Source organism: Strix uralensis, chromosome 9 (assembly GCF_047716275.1).
Source record: "Strix uralensis isolate ZFMK-TIS-50842 chromosome 9, bStrUra1, whole genome shotgun sequence".
Taxonomy (NCBI): Eukaryota; Metazoa; Chordata; class Aves; order Strigiformes; family Strigidae; genus Strix; species Strix uralensis.
Genome location: NC_133980.1, coordinates 10924528 through 10944188, shown reverse-complemented (window position 1 = coordinate 10944188; position 19661 = coordinate 10924528). Strand labels below are relative to the sequence as shown.

General features: G+C 51.3%; 1 protein-coding gene across 1 annotated transcript in view; it reads right to left on the bottom strand.

Annotated features, from left to right (window-relative positions):
• Window positions 1–17274: 17274 nt before the first annotated feature.
• Window positions 17275–19661, bottom strand: part of SENP5 (SUMO specific peptidase 5) — a 69254-nt gene continuing 66867 nt past the window's right edge. Inside the window, exon 11 of the transcript XR_012630130.1 lies at window positions 17275–17387. The gene's annotated coding sequence lies outside the window, so the exon portion shown is untranslated. The remainder of the gene's footprint in view (window positions 17388–19661) is intronic.

Genomic DNA, 19661 nt, shown 5'->3' with positions numbered 1-19661 from the left:
TGAGGCACCGCAGAGGAGTGAGGAGACTGGAAGCAGAGAAAAGCCCAGCTGGCTCATCAGCCAGGCTGCAACACCAGTTTAAGAAGCCTGCAAACAGGGTGTGAAGGGACTGATCCTGCCCCTTGCATGCTCCCATCTGCACATTCAGACCCTCCTGTCACCTACAACCCTTCTAACCCCTGTGGCCAGTCCTCTCTCTCCTGGCACCTGATGGGCAACCGAGTTGGAGAGGGAAAGGGGGCCAGGAGAGCGTGACCCCCATGCTCAGCTCCCAGGGGACAAGGTGGCCATAAAAGTGATTTATCTGCCAGGCCAAAGGCAGGTGAGTGAGCTCTCACTGAATGGGGAATATACGGTGCAGTGTCACTTGGAAAAAACAAGCGTAACCCAGGAGTGAAACCAGCACACAGGACCTGAGGGCATGCTGTGCAGTAAAGGCACATGCAACCGTATATACAGTATGGTGCGTGCATATTTAATGTATTTGCTTGGCAGATGGAATAACTTTGTTAACAGACTATTTAAATTCCTGAGGGGGTACCTGTAACTATTAGAAATTGATTTTATGAGCCTGTTATACAAACATTACTCTTCAAGGTCTAAAGCATATTGAAATTCTTCCTGTTCTCTCTCAAACAGATGGTGCTAGGAATTTTTCTGAACCTACTCGTATCCATAAATACTACCCGCCAATCCCTCTTGCAAGACAGAAATGATCCTAATTAGAACGGTGAGCCCTCGCCATCTTTTCCTCATCACATAGTTACTATAAAAACGTTCCAGAATAGGACAGTTTTGGCAAACCCCTCCCCAGGCAAGCAACTGTGAGTATTCCTCTATGTTTGTCATGATTAGACAGACTAAAAAGGGCTTCGGTGCTGTTCACAAGCCCTGGAAACAAGGCAGAGCGAGTGCGTGGGATGGCGGCAGGAGCAGGCAGCGTCATCCCAGGCTGCGGGTAACGGAGGGTTAGAGCTAGGTAGGGATGGGTATGCGATGCTGGCAGGATCGTACCTCCACCCCCAGGTTCAGTAACACACCCAGATCTTCAGAGCACACCAAACTGCAGAGAAATTAATATGGGGAGGGGAAAAAAAGAAGTTCCCTAGAACAGATTAAAAGGCTTGAGGGATTGATTTCTAAGGAAAAATTGAAAGAGCTCAAACTGTCAAGCTTGACTAGGCATGAGTCAGGAGGAGGCATCAGGGTGGGAGGAGCTCGATGGGGAGCCACGGGTGCCCAGGGTGTTTGCACACCTCCAGGAGCTGCCTGCCGGGGCGTTACAGGCAGGAGCAAAGGGATCAGAGGCAGGTTAGCAGGATAAATACAGTTCTGAGCACCCACTTGTATCCACAGCTGGCTTGGTGGGTGTTCAACCAGAAATGAAATTTTGCTCACCAAGAGATCTTTCAGGGCCGGCAACAGATTCATTTAATCAAGCAATCAGATTTGTTGCAGGATGGAATTAATTTTGTTCTGGGTAGAAGCGGAGGTAGTTGAGGGAGACGAGGGCTCCTATTCAAGGGAGAGAAACAATACGTGGTGTGATAAGGTGCCCAACCTCGCAGCATGAATAGCAAGCTCTGCAGCTCAGATAGGCCACTGGCTTTTTTTTTTTTTTTTTTTTACTATACTGCCATTCATGAACAACCCCAAGCTCAAATACGGTCATAAAGAGCATTCACTGAATGGAAAAAAATCATTAAAAATTGTGGTCTCTTCCTGGACAACTCAGTAACAGAAAGTGCCAGCTACATTTGTTGAATAAATTGCTTGCAGGGAGTAGTTTTTACTAGCTCTAAATGGGATGAAATTAAGCATAGGGGAATGAATGCCAAGTACCACAAAAGTATTCCTGGGTGTGAGAGGTACGAGGCGGGGAGCAGCCTCTCCAGGCAGACATCAATGAAAAGCCGTGTACAGACCCCCTGGCCCCCAGCTATGCCGGGGACCCCGCAGATTTGGCACTGCTTGGTCTGAATTTGGCACTTCCAGGTCTCATCAGCAGAGGGCGGGGGCTGGCCATAGAGCCAGGGACTGGGGCCACCGGGCTGGGCAAGTGTGTGGGAGACTCTAGGCCCCTCGGGTGCCTCTCAACAGCCCGGCAGCAGGTTTTGCCAAGTATCTCCCTGCCGGTCCCAGCCCAGTGCAGACATTTCAGTGGATTGCTTGGATTTTGGAGGATGGGGGATCTCACGCACATGCCAGGAGTCAGTTGACCCTTATTCCTCTTTTGGCTGCCTAAACAAATCCCGATGGTTCCCTGCTCCCCAGCTGCAGCAGCCACCCCCAGGCTCCCATCCTCAGTGCTGCCTCCCAGCCCATAGCCCGCGGATCGCCCAGGCAAGCACCACAGCACTGAGCGCAGAGGCAGGCCTGACACCAGCCACAGATGAAGCTTTCCAACCAGTTTCCTAGGATTTCAAGGAAGGAAAAAGAAGAGGGTCTTATTAAAGAAGAGAAAAAGCAAAAATCCCCAAATGATTTGCTTATTCCATCTGCCATTTTTTTTTGGTCAGCTCAAAGCAGGGACTATCACAGGCTGAGGGCTGGTGCCCAGTGAGCAGACGTTACAAGGGTATTTTACAAACTCCATCCTCCATAGAGGAGGCAGCAGTTTTTTTCCCTTTAACAGCCATTAAGGCACAGAGCAGCCCAGGGCAGGATGCTTCCAGAGCCCTCAGGCACCCTGAGCAGGGAGCCCCATGCCCTGGCACAGCAGTAACCCGGAGGTTCTCCAGCCTGCCCCTGCGTCATTTGAAGCCAGACCCCAGCCCCATCAGCACCTCCAGGCCAGGAACACGTTCAGTGAGATACCTACAAGGATTCCCTGAGCTTTGGCCCGTGGGTGAAAGGCATCTGTGCAGCTCGAAGGGAGCAACCTGGCAAACACAAGATCCTGCCATGCCCCTGGGCGATGGTGCGTAGCAAATTGCCACAGGCAGGAGACTGTAATGCAACCCAGCAGCAGCAAAGAAAGCCAGCATCATTTTTGGCTGAATGCACAAGAGCGTTGTGCCATGGAGCAGGGAGGTGACAAATCCTTGACAGGCAGACCAGAGGTGACACAGAGGTCCAGGAAGGGAAAGGAGGCTCGAGAGGGGACGAGGCAAATCAGCGTCAAGATCTCCTCAAGATCTGAGGAATGCAGCGGCCCTGGCCCAATCCCACCCTGCTCTCCCCCACCAGTTTGCGAGCACAGAGACTGGGGGTCCCATGGGAGGCAGCTGGAGGAGGATGGGTGCAGATGAGGGTCAGAGCACCTTGGGGCAACAGCTCACCTTGAGCCATCTGGGGCTTTTTGACCAGACACTGGTCCTGGCTGCCTCTCAGGGCCATGAAGTACCTTGGGGGGGTTCAAGTGGATGGTGCACCCACAGAGCCCCACTAGCCAAGGTGAGGAACTGGGAAGCAGGACAGCTTCAAAGAGCATCTCAGATGTCCTTGACCTAAGGACTTCAGTGGCTTCACATCCAAGGATCACCTCCCTTTCTAAAGCCAATCTACCAGCAGCCTCATCACTCCCTGCTGACACAACCAGATAAAAATCAGGCTGAAATTGTGAGTCTCGCTGCCTACCCCCAAATCTTGCTTCTTCCTTGGATGGGATGAGACCCCACAGCAGAAGGTTCTTACTTGCGACCACCTCCAGTACCTCTGAGCCAGGTTTACCCCAGAGCTGGGGGACACTGATGGGAGGTGCTGTGCAAACCCTGGGGTAAAAGCACAGCTCTGGATCCAAAAAAACTTCCCAGGAACTAGACACAGTGGCAGGGGACATGCCGTGCAGGAGGTCACAGAGCTAAGAAGAGCACCCAGGAGCTTTCTCACCAGCCCCGTGGCACGGGAAGGCGAGTGCTGAGCATTTCTATCACACTGCTACGGCAATTACAGAATCAGCCAAACAGTTAAAGAGGCTGGAGGGTTTGATTTAAATAAATAATAATAATTTAGCTTCCAAATTGCTCCCACATTGAGGTGCTTCAGGCTTTGCGCAATGCAATAAAAGCCATCTCTAAAAAAAACAAAACAACATAAAGCACACTGAAATGTTATCAGAAAAACACTACTCATTAAAATTAACAATTAAAACAAATTAGAAAGGCTCTACTGACATGGAGGGGGAGGAAGAGCATCCAAACGAGGAAAAATGCCTGGTAATTTTTAGTCACTGATAAGTAAAATAATGGTCTCATTTAGTACTGATTACCTAGAATTATTTAATTTTACTTCAAATTATTCAATTTTTGGTTGAAGTTACCTAGTAATTTTTAATTACCGATGCATAATACAATGACGAATGACTCTTATTTACCTCTGCACAGAAGCGTGCGAGAAATCAATAAGCATTTCTGGCAAATTATTAAGCGACTTGATGAAATGATAGGAACGTTCACCCGTTAGCAGGAATTGCTGAGCCCCAGCCCAGGATGAGCACCGGGACTGGGCACAGGGCGAGAGAGGAGAAGCCAGAGCAGTTCTAAGGCAGGGAGACCCTGTGCACTGGCCTGGAGAGGCAGCTTTCGGGAAGCAATGGGGTCAGAGCCGGGAAAAGGCAAACCCACCCCTCTGCACTCGGGAAAGCGGTGTTTGGTCCATTTTTAGCAGAGAGCAAGCTTAGCCACAGACTCTTGGCTGCCTCATTGATTTTTTCCTCCTAATGGAAACAACCTGCAGGACTGAAAATATTTGCAAACTGCTCAGGTCAAAAGAGGGAGCAGCAATAACAACAGGGGTGGAGGGGCAGCTCTTCTAGGGCAGAGTCGTGCTGTGCCCCTTTCCCAGCATCTCTAGGATGTTTTCTTTTCCCTGGGTACACTGCCTATCCTTTTTTTTTTTTTTAATCCTCAAACAAGAGCATTCCCTGGGTATTAGCCCCACATGGACCAGCCTCATTAAAGAGATGAGGGTGGAAAGGGTCAGAGGAAGAGGAACAGGCTCTGTCCTTAACCTTTGCATGGCTCTAAACGGCCAAAATTCACCTCTTATCACCTGCTAGAGAGCTCATGCCTTGTGTCAGAGCCAGGACTGCTCAGGCAACGTGGCGAGGCAGGATTAGAGCTCAAAATGATCTTGATAAATTGGAGATAGAGCCAGCAAAAACAGGAGGGTGTTCACCAAGACAAGTGCAAGGTTCAACCGAGCAAATACGGGGTGGGGGGAAGAAGCCTAAATAAATAAGGGGAGAAGCTGGCAAGGGTAGCCGTGCTGCAGAAAAGAGCTGGGGGATGTAACTGATCGCAGGCTGAACATGAGGCAGAAGTGTTGTACTGTGGCAAAAAAATTAAAAGATTAAAAAAGGAGCATTGTTAGGAGATATAAAAAGAGCATCTCACCTCCAGTGCCCTCCTCAGCTCTGAACATGCTCTTGCCTGTGAATATGCCCCATTTTGGGTGCTGCCACATAACAGAGGTGGGAAATAAACAGTAAGAGTGTGGCCAAGGACAGCGAGACCTGCCAGAGGTCTGCAAAGCAATTCAGAGTGGCTGCCCGGCTGGGGTCAGCCACCGCCCAGGGAAGGAGGCAGATACCCCGGGGCCCTGGGGTGGAGAGATGCTGCAGGGAGGAAGGGACTTGTCCACACTGAGCAAGAGACAATGGGCTGAAGCTGCAGGGAAGAGAATCTCAGTTTGGGTGCAACGCTCTGAGCTGCAAAGTCCATCAGGAGTCCCATCTCCATCCTGGAGGGGCTGAGAAACCTCTGGCAAATGCAGCTGGGGCTGAGCTGGTCCTTCCTCAGCACTGGGCTAGAGCCCTGGCAGCTACTGCTCCCCCGCAGACAGCTGGGGAGGGGACTGGGTGCATCCCCCTCGCCATCCTGCAGTCACATCCAGACCCATCTTGCCCTGCCCAATGCTGCCAGGAGAGCTTGGCCACTGCAGTGTTTTCAGCAGTCACTCCTTTTCTTTTTTTTTTTTTTAATGAAAGAAATAGCTGTGAAACACATGATAAAAATCTATAGCTCTCCCCACCGGCTTGTGGATAGAGTCCCACGACTGTTCATATTGGAAATTCAATTCCAATCAGTGTATTGGCAGGAAAGTATTAGGGTCCTTCCAAATCTCGTTCAACCTGGCTAGCACTTTCCTGAGCCTCCATGTGCTCCACCAGCTGCTCCAGTACCTGCCGAGGGCCCATCCCGGGAGCTGGCTGCGGGAACGGCTCTGTATGGGGCTCAGCTCATGCCAGCACCCCATGATGTGTTCCATGGAGGGTGCGGGCACATTCCTTGGTGATGCCTCCACATGCCCAGGCTGTGCCTGCCTCCCTCCTTCCCTGCAATGCTCCCATGCTTGGCTGCCCGGGAGGTCAGCGAGCCCTGAGGTGGCTGCTCCATTCCTCTGCTGCACAAGCAATGGGGCCTGGCGAGTAAAACCTTCAACAGTCCCTCCAACACTGTTTTCCCCCCTACTCTCACTGCCTTCTGCAAAGAGCAGTCCCTATATCAAGATCCATATGGAACACCTAGCACGAAGTAACCAGAACCAGACCCAGCACACAGCTGGGGTCTCCAGGACTCCCCTTCCAGCAGCTCTGGGTCACTGTCCCATCAAGTCTCCCAGTGGCAGTCCAAGCTGCTCAAGACATCCCAGCACACAGCATGGTGTTCAGCAGTGGCCAGGGCATCAAACTGCCCTTGGGCGCATGATGGAAGGGCCAGGGAACATTGTGCCGGGCTAAGTCAATACTGCACTGCGCATCTCATTGGGATCAGGTGCCTCACTGCAAAGGAGATACTGGAAATAAAGTCAGGAGTGGAGGATTTCAAGCCACTGGGTTTTTTAGGAGACTGGAGATAAAGCTGGATAAAAATGAGTAAGGTAGAGGCATTACCCGCAGGGTCTTATCTGATCTGGCATCCAAACCTGCTATTGCCTCCACTTCCCTATCTTGAGGAGTTTTTTAAATGCACACAGCTACAAATCACCCCCTTCCAGTTTAAGTGTCAAATTAAATCAAGACAAACGTTCCCCTGTTCCACATTTCCTTTGGTCCTTGGCTAAGCCCTGCAGCCCTTTCCCAAACCTCCACCTCCCACAACCTGGCACAACCCCAAGACTTTGCCTTGGGAGACATCTTCAGCCTGAACTTCCCATCCCTCTGGCATGCAGAACTGCTCCACCGCCAGCCCTTCTTTTCAGCAAGAAAGTTGCTGAAGACTTTTTGCAAAAAGAGGTTTGCTGTCAAGCTCTTCCAGTCACCGACTTTAAGCCCATTACCAGAAAATGTCAGGCAAAACCAGAGCTCATCTTGGCATCCAGCTCACTGCATAAGGGATGGACACTTGTGGATGCAACAGAGAAAGCTCTACCAGGATAGATGGCTAAATCCAAAGACAGAAAGCTAAAAACTGATAAGAAACTCATTTTTACACCAACACATGATTAATGTGTGGAACTCATTGCCGTAAGATACAACAAGGCAGAGAGTTTTGTAAGATTTTAAAGAAGATCTGACATTTATGTGGCTAATAGAAGTTTCTGTAGCTTCATGAGTCAAGGTAGATAAAAGGAAGATGCCTGGAGGGGAGATAAGGTCATGTGCTTCGGAGCATAAGCTAATGACTAATAGCAAAAGACAAAGAAGAAAGCACCCCTGGGAGGCTGGGTTTTTCCTGTGTACCAGGTGTTTGCTTGTACCTTCTCTGAAGGTCCTGGCACATGTTACTGCAAGATCGGATATGCGACGAGCTGCATCCCAGGCTTGCCCCAGGACAGCAACTCCCCTACTCCTAAATTTCTACATTTTGTTTTGGTTTTAAATTAGACCCAGATCTCTTAAAGCCCTGAGAAGCCTCTATCATTAATCCTCCTGACACACAACCTGGCCACATGCACTGGAAATCATTGCTCAGGGGTTGGCAGGGCTCCAGGCAGAGGGGACCAAGTGCTGACTCACAGGGTCCCCAGGGAAGCTGACACTGCGGTGGGCACCAAGGATGCCAGCTTCGCTGTGCCTGCTCCGGCCACCCTCCGCCTAGCAACATATTGCACAGAAACATTTTGTCTGAGCAACAGCACAGTGCTGCCTGGACTCTGCCAGCTGCTGGAAGGACATGGGTGATGCTGGTGGGACAATGGGTGTATTGCTGGCTTGGCTGGAGACTGTCTCCACAGAGGCGATTGCAGATCTGTGTGTGCTCAGTTACCCTCATTTTGATGGTAGCTGCTAAGCACAGACATGGTTCAGGAGGCACAGCAGTGACTCACAAGCCTCTCCTCCATATCACACAGAGTTAGGAAAGATATCACATATCCCAGGCTGGATAACCATAGGTGCAACTGTGCAAATATGCTCATGCTGGATATGGCAGCGCTGGGGCTTTGTGTGCACTCGCAGCCACGTGCTCCCACATCCCATCACCATGCCGTTCCATCGCACAGCAACACTGCCACATACCCACCTCCCAACTCTGCTAGATGTGCTGCTTCACTGCCTTCTCCTCTGAAGCCCCTTGTATCTGTGTATAGACATCCAGAACTGTCACTGGCCACCTGTCAGCATGTGCTTCATGCCTTGGTCCAACATCTCTTACCTTTGCAGAGTTTACATGATTTGAGCCTAATCCTCCCCCAGTTTGTCTGTGGGCTCTGTCCTGCTTCCTAGCACCCAGAGCTCTCTTTATACAGCTACTGTCCTCCAAGACACAGATGTTTAGGTCCCAGGACCCATCCCCTTCTTCTCCATCCCACAGCCACCCCGATGCGCAGCTCTGGGGCCATTAGCACCGCCTGGGAGCCTTACCTTGAGGTTCGGGGCCCCAAATGCTCCTTATCTCCAGACCACCGCTTGCAGGCAGAAGTGGTTCCCCTCTCCAGGGCCAGTCTGTTGCTTGCTGCCTGGCCCAGCTCTGTGGGAGGCAGGGCTGCTCTGCCTGCACAGGACCCAGGTGCTGCTGGCCACAGGGAAGGTCCCTCAGCTGCAAGGTGAACATGGACATCAGATGCTGGAGGCTGCTGCTTGCATTTTGGCTTGTAAATGCCCCTCCTCCAGGCTTATTGCTCTCCAAAACCACCAAAGGCATTGTGTTTCTCCAAGCTGAGTTATAAAGGACCTACAGGGCCTTTCCATTTCCAACCCAAAACACTCATCACTGAGCCTCCCAGCTGGCAGACCTCCACCCAGCTCCACTCATCACTCTCATACCTCCTCAGAAACACCTGTGGAGGGTCTGAGCTTTGGCCCCACACAGGCCCTTACACATCCTATCTCAACTGCACCATGGCTTCATCCTGAACCTGGCCCTTCCCCACGGCAAAACTGCCAGAGCCTCTGCCTCATCGCACCCTCCTGTCCCTGCCCGGCCACGTTCCTGCCTGCCCCTCTTTACACCTCTCCAGAAACCCTGCTGCCAAGTGTCTGCTCAGACCCACCATGTTCCTTGCCCTCACTGCAAGCCACAGCCACCTCTCCACACTCACTTTTCCATGGGGGTTAAATCCCCCATCCCCCTGCAATCCCACAGCTGAAGCTGGGTATCTGCCCCATGGGTGCTGTCTCTCTCCTCCTGCCCAGCTCCCTCAACCCAGTCACAGCATCCTCCTTTACCACCCTCTCCAGGGGTGCTGCTCCCCCCTTGCACATCCCCATCCTCTGGCAGGGCTGGCCACCCCCAAGCACCCGCAGGCAGGAGGCAAGTTCAGCTGCAGCACTCCTAGTCTAGACAAAACCAGGCGTGCAGCGCCCTGACCTCCTCCTCCCAGTGCTCCCCCCTGCGCGCTTGTTTGTGTCTCTCCCAGCGATAGTCTGTCATTTACTGACAGCACTTCAGCCTCCCTAATTTGGGGCCAGGAGATCTCCAAGGAAAGATCACTCTTTCTTTTAATTGTCTATTTACACGGCACCCAGCAGGCCCGGTCAGGGTGCCTGAACATACATAACCCCATCGGGAGCTGAGCGGGTACTGGCTCCAGCTCACACTTGCCTTCGTGCCATCAGCTGAACAGCCACAGACCAGTACTGAGCCCACCTTGCCAAGGACTATGAGCAGAAGAACAGGATGAGACCCTAAAATAACTCCTTCTGAATAAAGCTGCCTGCAGCCAGAGCCATCGGGGAAACCCATCCTGCCCTTCATTGGTCTTTAAAAAGGCTCAGCTGCTGCTCAGCAGAGAGGGACCCAGCTGTGAGGGGCTGATGAGCCTTTTAGCATCCCGGCAGGTTTGCAGCGAGTGGGTGTGGTTTGCTCCATCCTGATTGAGCAGAAACTTCCAGCCATGGGTAGCACTCCAGCATTTGTTACAAAACAGCTCTCTGCTCCTCCCCTTTTTTTTTTCTTAAAAGCAAAATATTTGCTTCAGACAGCATTTAGCTGTTGTCCCTGCACTGTCGCCAGCCCCAGCTGCGTGGTGCCCATGGCCTTGCTGCCATCTTCAGGGCATCTCCCACCGACTCCCGCTCGCCTGGGGTTACGGCCGGCTCTGCAGGAGGGTGTTCCTTGCCGTGGCTCCTCTGAGACCAAAGGCTGGGGGAAAAAAGCCAACAGGCAAGTTTCTGGAGTACTTTCCACAGCACGATCCAAGAATTAAAAAAGCTAAACAGATTTTACATATTAAGACTACAATCCTTTAGTGCAACATTAAAGACTATTTACTTAAGAGGCTGTGGATGTTACGCTGGGAAGTTTTTCCTTCCACAGATGCTCTGAGCAACGACGCAGAAGCCTGCAACCAGCAGTTTGTGGCATTTTATCGTGTCCCTGCTGCAGCCAAAAACACTCTTTATCCTCCAAAAGCGAAGGTTTGCCAGCACCATTGTGATGGCCAGCTGATCCCTGCATGCTGGCTGTGGATGCTTTGCTGTTCCGAAATGGCATGCCCAGGGCAGCTGTGGGACCATCACCAGCACGTCACTGCCCTCATAGTTATTTAAAGAGCGGGGGCCAAAAGGGCACCTGGAAGAGCATCCATAAATTCTATCCTGTGTCATTATCCCAACGTGGCATTACCTGACACTTCCCTCCTCCCTGCTAGCTTCTCTCCTCTGGATAACCCTTGGGAAAGCTGGAGGAATTGGGGATTAACAGAGAAAAATATTTCACCTAATCAAAAAAATGATATAATCAGAAGTGCTCATTGCGAGCCCAGAAACCTGATGGGCTTTAAAGCTTCAGATTTAGCCTGCCGACCACAGGGAGCCGTTCCCGCTCCTCTGTTGGAGGAGAAAAGAGAGCTAACGCCTTCTGCTAAATCCAGATAACCCCGTTCATCTTCCGCGGCGGATCTTTAAAGTTTTTACTGGAGAGGTGACAAACGCTGGGAAATCCAAGCCTCACCTCCAGCCTGCTCTTGGGCCACCTGTACTCGTGCCGGCTTGGCCACGACGGCCCTGTGCCGCCTCCCGAGCCGTCCTGTGGTTTCCTCCCATCCCAGACGGCGCTGCTGGAGCTCTATCTCCAATTCCTTATGCTAACTGGGAGGAACCGGAAAGCCAGACTCCGCAGAGGTCAGCAGATTTTTGCTGGGGGAAAAAATAAAAAAGAGCTGGTTTGGCTCTCTCTAGACATGCTTCCTGCTGCAAGAAACTGCGAGAAACCCCAGTGGGGCTAAAAGAGCCATTTTGCCCCAGTTTTTTGGATTGCTCTTCTCTGTCCAGGTCTGTACCCATCGTGGACTCGAGGATGTCCCCTGTGGTTTTCAAAGTTATGACCACCTGAAATTGTGTTTAGATGAGAATAGCAGCTTTCATTAATGTGTAACATGTCCCCTGTGTGCCCCAAATGCTCAGAAAGCAGAAGAAAAATTAAAAGCCATAATGTATTTTTTAATTCTTATTGATTTTTAAGCCTATCTCATTTTGGGAACCTGGTTCATAATTTTGGAGTGCTTGTGGGATAGTCTAAGTTCCCGAGGCCTCACAATAGGATTGTACAAAGACTTTTCCTTGTGTTTTATTTTTCAATAACCTTGATAGCTAAACCCAGCCTTGTGGTGAAGGGGTTTTAATATTCAGGCTGACAAAAATAACTACTTTTCAGTGTTATGTGGTAAACCTGATGGAGCCATGGCACTGGAGTTCATGTGGATAAGCTGGCCAGGACAGATTTCTGGCCAAGTGTGGGGACTGGCCAACTGACCCCAGGGCTTCCCTGCTTTTCCCTGGCTTTTTTTGCACCATCCTGGACTAAACACCAAAAAACTGTGAACTCCAGGATGTGCTGGTATCTCCTAGTATTCGTGCGGAAGCTGGGCTAGCTGTGCAGGACACACTGCGAGCCCGGCAGCTCCACGTGCACGTCCTTGCTCGGGAAGCCGTGCTTTAATCAAGGCTCCGGGATCCTTCCTTCGGCCGCCCGGGGCAGGGGGGATTTTAACTCTAAACACATTAGCGTGCGAGACTGAAAGGTAACGCGTCCTCCCGGGGCCACCGAACAACGGAAAGGAGCCTGGGTTTCATTTGCACAAAGCGTGCAGTGGGAATTTCCCTAATCAAATAAAAAGAAAATGAAAAACTCGCTCTCTCCAAAAGTTTCATTCTCTTAATTACATTAATTGGAGAAACATAGCAGTCTCCTTTGCGTGTGTTTCAGCTCTGCAGAGGGGAAGAGCTGCGGAAAAGGACTTTTTTGCACAAGGGTGTGGGCTGGATGCTCAGGCAGGATGGGATGGGGATGGAGGAGGCACAGCAGGGATGCCCTGTGGTCATCCTTGTCCCAAAAAAAGCACCAAGACATAGTGTTTCTGCCACCTGGGTCTTGGCCCGGTGACCCCTGTGCTGTCAAATGACCTGTTCATGCCTGGAAAATGTAACGGGGAGTTTCTCCAACCATTGCCTGCTCCATATTCCCACCAGGTGTTGGAAGGGAGACAGGGAGCAGACCGAATGCTGGGTTGCAGAGTGACTCAACTTGCCCACCGGCTGCTCCGAGGCATTTTGGTGGCCAGAAGGTGGCACATGACCCCATCAGGGGCTGTGCCATGGGCTGGGGTCCTGCACTGGCTCCAGCCATGGGCACACCCCCAGCCAGGTGCTGCCCACCTGCGTGGCCTGGCCCCGCCGCCCCGTTAGCACAGGGCTCATTTAATGTGTGCGCAGGGAGAGTGGGGAGGTGACATCATGGCGAGCTCCGGCAGAGAGGGGGGAGCTGTTTCCGCCCCACTCTGCACAGCCATGGCCCCCCAACGGCCCCCCGGGATTCAACCCTGTCAGCTTTAACCCCTTTGCTACCAGAAAGAAGTGGGGAGCTTGCAAAATTATCTGCCATGGTGTTGGATGTGTGTGCTGCCTGTCCCCACTGCTGGCCATCCTGAGCCAAGCAGGGATGCTCACGAGATGCATGACTGGGGGACCAGTCCCCCAGTCCCTCACAGTGGGGAGCAACAGTATGAATATATCAAAAATACCTGCAAATGTGTATTTACCAGCCCTGCTTGGAAATCAATGCCTTTGAGAAATCTGGGAGGAAAAGGGGTTTTGAACTTCCATCCACACAAGGCTTAGGCTAGAAAGCAGTCCCCCCCGCCTGCCCCACCTCCCAGCTTGCTTTAGGAAAGCAAATACTGAAGTAGGAACATGCATTGCTCTGTGCTTGGGCAAAATGCCTTCCTCAAAGGGTCGTAATTCAGGTATTCTGGGGCACCCAAAGGGCCCTGGGGAGGGTCAGTGTTTGGGTGAGCTGGGGAAAAACCGAGCTCCGTTGGACGGCAGCATCCCTCACTCCACGCCAGCTCCCCGGCGGTCGGCCAGAGGCCCTCTCCCCACTGACACCGCAGCAGGAAAGGTGACTCTATAACTATAATTTTAATATATAATGGGAAAAGTCTGTGTTCGCTGTATGCTCACTAAAAAAAAAAAAAAAAAGAGAAGAAAGAAAATGGACACGGCCAGACCATTTGGCTGAACGTTTTCATTTGGATAAAAAAAAAAAAAAAACAAAACAAAAAAAACACAGAAAAAAGGAAAAGGAAAGAGCCACCTTTGTAGGGAGCTCACGTCTGGAAAATTCCAGCCCAAATGACATAAGTTATGAGCAATTGAAAATTGGGATTAGAAAGGAACCGAGCACGAAACCTCAAGTATGAGCATCAGCATCCTGCTGATGGGTCCCCATCGCCCAAGCAGAGGTCAGCAGTGGGACGGCTCCTGGGGTGCTCTCACTCTTGGCCACATTAGGGCCTGGGGAGGGGAGAAGAGGGAACCCACTTGGTCACAGCATGCCCCCTGCCTGCAGGGTGCTGGTAGAACAGGGAGGGCAGCGGGGAACCAGGCAGCTCCAGAGCCTCCCCCTTGCGCTGTGAGTAGCAGCAAAGAGCTGCTCTAAGGAGACATAAATTACCCACAGCAAAACCCTTCACCCCAAACACCTCCTGTTCTCTTCTGCCGTCTTGGGGCAGGGTTGAAGCTACGGCCCAACCTTAGGCTGCATGTAAAGCTGAACCTACTAAACTCTTGTTGTTTCACGCTGGCTTAGCTCAGCCGGGGCAGCTTTGTGCCAGAAGTCTCCTAAGTGAATTTACTGCTGGCTTGCTGCGGGTCGGGCTGTGCCAAGAAATGCACAGGTGCAAATTAAATCAATATACCTGGTGCTGGGACCGCGGCGGGGGGGGAGGTCTCTGCGGAAGGGTTTGCACGGCTTTCACCAGATTGACTTTAAAGCCAAGTGAAGTCGAAGCAGTGAAACTTCCGTTTCAAGCAAGCCGTGTGTCTGCAGGGCTTTCCCAGGCCAGCACAGCTGTACCTCCCTCTAATGAGGGCTGGAGACACAGCACGAGCAGGAGAGTCCTCAGTGTACCTGCTCCCAGGGGACAGAGATGTGCTTGTCTCATTTTGCACAGCTCCGAATGCGCTGGCAGCTCCTTTGGCCCCTGGGAGGACATCAGGATGGGGTCTTGCCCCAGGTCCCTGGCAGGACCTCCTCCCTTTCCCCCAGCTCTGCCAAAGCCTGTCTCGGTGCCTGAGGCTGGATGCAACAGGATCTCCATCTGGTCAAGGTCCCTACAGGTTCACAGCATCTGGGACTCCACCCCAGTACAAACAGACTCAGTGGGAACAGCAAACAGGGGACTGCTCCTTTATCTGGGCAGGATGCAGCTGCTCTGCCCCAGCTCCACACACATGATGCTCCTTCCCTAGTAGCTGCTGGTGCAGGAGATGTTCCTTCCTTGTGCTACTATCCATGTCCCTCACTTCCTAGGTGTCCTAATCTCTGTGTTTCAGCATCATCAAGAGGAAGAAGGCAAGCTCCCGTGGTGGAAGGCCACCTCACAAGCCTCCATGCTATGAGACCATCTTGCAAGCCCCCATGGTAGGAGGTTACGTTGCAAGTCCCCATGGTGGGAGGCTGCCCCATTCCAAGATCCAGAGCTCTCTAGATGGGACAGATATGGGCCCATGGTTTTATTCCTACTAATGCAGAGTGTGCGGCAGCCCCAGGTGGGCAGTGATGACCCCAAGCTCAGCTCTTCCAGGGCACTACAGGACAGTGTGACCATATCCACAGTAACAAATAAAACAGTGCCAGGGAGCGGGAAATTGTTAGCACAGCTTTGGGCTGGGCTGGGTGGCTCTGCTAAACATGGCTTGGGGTTGGTGCAAGGCAGGGACCCTTGTGGTTGGCAGGGTGGACATGGTTGCCCTATCTGGGATGCTGTGAGAGTTTGGTACCCTGGGGGTGTCATGGTCCATGCTGCTCAGGTTCAGCAGCGTCTCCAGCCAAGCTGTGGCCAACAGCCAGAAAACACCTGGATCTCTGGGTCCGATGTGCCCAGGCTGGTACCTACCCCATGGTGTAGCTGCAAAGGATGGCATTCAGCTGCCCAAATGCAGCCTTTCCAGCTGAGGTGGGTGTCTGTGCTGCCTTCACAGACCCTTAATGGGGACTAACCTGCCTGTGATACCGTACACTAAGGCAGATAGATACCCATGGTAAGAGCACCCATTCCCAGCCCCCGGCACAAAGAGGGAGATGCCTTTTGTTATGTGAGAGTGCAGAGACCTCAGCTGGGAGCCAGCTCTTGGGCTGGGAGTCAATGAACCCAGCCATGGCCTGTCCCCAGTTTATTTTATTATTATCTGCACTATTTATGGGCACCCAAACATGGCCCCGACAGTGGGACGGGACACTGCACTGTCCAGGCAGCGCTGTGCACCCCTTGTATCAGCCCCAAGAAGCCAGCAGAGGAGGGCATGGACAGCATCATCCCCCATTAGCAAGGGCTGGGAGAAAGGCGGGATCGCTAGTGTTATTTTACTTAATTTATGACTAAATGCCCCCAGAAGAGTTTAGCCCTTATTACTGAGATATAATGGCCTATTAAGGGAGCAGCATTCCCTGGAAATCAGCCCAGTGTCAGTGACTCCTTATTGCGATAAGAACTTAATAATCACACGTGGGGTGAGGACAGGAGGAAGCCCACAGCCTGCCCACAGCCGCAGCCCAGGGGCCACATGGGGAAGGTGGGGCTGGGGGAAGCCCCGCCGGGGGCTCTGCTGATTGAGAAGGAAACCCCCGCGCTTGTAAATCTGTAATTCCTCACTAAATGTTTTGTAACGACAACAAATGTAAAGTAGTGTCAGAAACCTCTCATTTTCTTTTACGGTAAAGTCATGTCCTGAAGCCAAAGAAAAGAACCAGTGGAAAAATAATTGCTCACTCACTGCTTAAAACGTGCCCATATTCAGCATCTTCACAGCTTCTTCGACCTGTTTTCCACATTGTCCTGTGGGCAGGGTGGAGAGCTTGAGCCCTGAGTGTCTCCCACACTTGCAATCAATTAATTTCAAATGGAGCTTTCAGAAGAGGGGACCTCCCCACCCCCATTTCTCAGCACATCGCTCCTAAGTGCGATGGTCTCATTTGCTTCTGGGTTTGTTATTGAGCAGGGAACATTTTCTCAGCAGAATGTAAGGCTGAGCGATAAGGACTGGGCAGGAACTGATAGAGACTTTGCAGATCGAATATGATGTTGTTTATTTGACTAAGATGTATATATAAAGGTCTCAGTTACAATTGGCCCCAGGCAATCTCTAATGAGCTGCAGCTGCCTGGACTCTCATTAGCTTTAATGACATCTTCTCAGTACATTTTTCTTGGGGTAAGACCTTGTCCTCTCTATGGTTGTGCACACACTAAAACCAAGAGACATCTCACCCTAAAAGGGCAGCCAACTCAAAACAGTGGAGTAATGATAAATGATGCAAGTGCCCAGAAGAGACAAACCTTTCCTGGAAGAGTCATTGTTTATTTAAGGCAAACTAAATGTAATTTACTTTGGCACGCCTTAGAATTAGACCGGGAGGTATTTGCGCAGAGGCTCAAAAAATAGGTAACAAAGTCACCGTGTGTGTTCGGCAAAGATCAATTTGCAATTTCCCTGATTTTTTGCCATTCGTCTTACTCAATGGACAACCATCCGCCTTCCTGAGACCACTTTCCAAGTCAGAAAAGCTGCAAGAAAAAAGCCTGGATTAGCAAAGGAGGTGAGAGGAGCAAACACAAGCCCCAGTGTTAGGCAGCACCACCCCGCTCCCGTGTTAAGCCTGCAAGCTGCCGGCACTCCGGCAGGCTGCTTCCTATTGATCCTGCCCCTCTGTGTGGAGCCCCGGCCTTTTTTTTTGCTCTGGGTATGTCTTCTGGTACTCTGCCCCTACTGCCAGTGGAGGCCTTATCCGACTTCCATCTCTTCTTCGGAGAATTGAGGGAGCAGTCATTAATCATCCGAGCTGTCCCCTCCGTGGGAGCACAATGGCCTTCTTTATCCCGCACTTCAACAGCCCTGACATGTACAATAACAATCAGCCTTGACGTATCTGTATTGCACCAAAGAGACTTACTCAAAAGGTTCTTTTGCAACATTTCGGGTCGTAGTTAAAATATATTGGTTTATTGTAAGGCGAGCTGTACAGATCATATCGGAGATGTATACGGGTTTCTAGGTAGCGGGGCAGCATCTCACAAACATTTTTCTCATCGCGTTGCTAACCCGGCTTCTACAGGCAGCTGAGGTATAGCTGGCTGTTGCAGGGAAGGTGATACGTGCTTTCATGGGGTGGTTTTCCATCCTGACTGTTTTCTCAGGGAATCTTTCTGACGGGGAAATTTGGCTGCTTGTTGCTGAGACGTGCAGAGCTTAGGAAATCCCTCTCCCAAAATAAAGTGCTGCTCCCAACACACGATGGGCAGTAAAGCATGATCCTAGTGATGGCAGTGGACCCCGAGAAAAATCAAATGAAACCTGCATCTCGCAACTGATGTCTTCAAACCAGTCCTGCAGCCAGGGGTTTCTCCCCTACGGTGAAACATCATGGAAATTTGCCCCCAAAACTCCCAGCAGAGACAGAAGTCTGCAGGCGCTGCTCATAGGATTTGCCTGAGGGAGTGTTTGGACCTCACCACCGCCGCCACATGTGTGCACCAAATGTCTGTGCTATCCCCATGGATGTGGGGCGGGAGAGGACAAGCCGGGTACCACATCCCCTGGGTGTGGGGGGCACAAGGGGGAGGTCAGGAGAGGGGAAGGGAGACACAGAGGATAGCAGAAATGCTAACTAAAATAGCAGCGAGCTACCTTCATTCATGTTTAACAAGTTGAGAGCTGTGTTAGGAATTTCTAAGCCCTCCTTAAATTCCTGGGCTCCAAAATGCCACTGAACTAGCAGAGGTATTTCTGGACAAGTTGCAGGAGCTCCCAAATAACCAGGGAACACTAAAAAAATAAAGAAAGGTGGGGGTGGGGGAAATAAAAACAGGAAACAGGTGGGATTTACTTTTCCCTTTTTCCCCCCCTCATCGTTTCACTGCTTTTTGCAGGGGCAAGCTGTACCTCCAAAGCTCAGATTAAATAGTTTGCTACAAAATAAAAATGCAACCAAGTTAACAAGCTCTGAGATTTAGGGAGACGCCACGCCGGGAGATACGCGAGTAGGTCACCGGGGCATTTCTCAGCTGTCTAGACCCCGTGGCTAACTGCTTTGTCCCTTCCAATGCCAGTGAAACCTAAGCCCGTCATTTATTCGCAGCCAGGCAAGCTGCTTTCGCTCAGCCGTCCCGGCAGCCAGGCCTCGATTCGGCTTTGCTGCCTGTGGACCTGGCCCCCAGCTCTGCCTGGGAGCAGCCAGGGCTTAAAAAGCAGCAGTAACAGAGCGAATATTGGGATTATTTCAGATCAGTGGCCTTTCTCAAAATTACAAACCGTTTCAGTACCCTGCATTGGATAAATGGGTCGGCAGAGCAGCACCGGGGGTGTTGGTGCGGGGTGAAGGTGTCCCCGGGACCTGCATGCTCTCCCCGCAGAGCCGCTGACCTGCTCCCAGCACCGGCAGACACGGCATCCTCAGCGCCAAGCAAGCCATGTCAAGCAGAGCGTGCACAAGTTGCCCTTTTGCTCTTTTCCAGGATCCTGTACTTTTTAAACACATCTTTTCTGCTGGCTGCCTGCCACAGACTTTTTAAAAAATTCTTTCTCTCTTTCTTTCTCTTTCTTTCTTTCTTTCTTTCTTTCTTTCTTTCTTTCTTTCTCTTTCTTTCTTTCTTTCTTTCTTTCTTTCTTTCTTTCTTTCTCTCTCTTTCTTCTCTTTCTTCTCTTTCTCTCTTTCTTGTTTTTTAAGAAGAAATGCAGAAGACAAAAAAGCAAACCCCAAACCAGCCTGTTTTCACTGCTCACAGCACACAATGACCTGGCGAGCACGCCGGTGCTGGTGCTGGCTGTGCCTGCTGGACCCA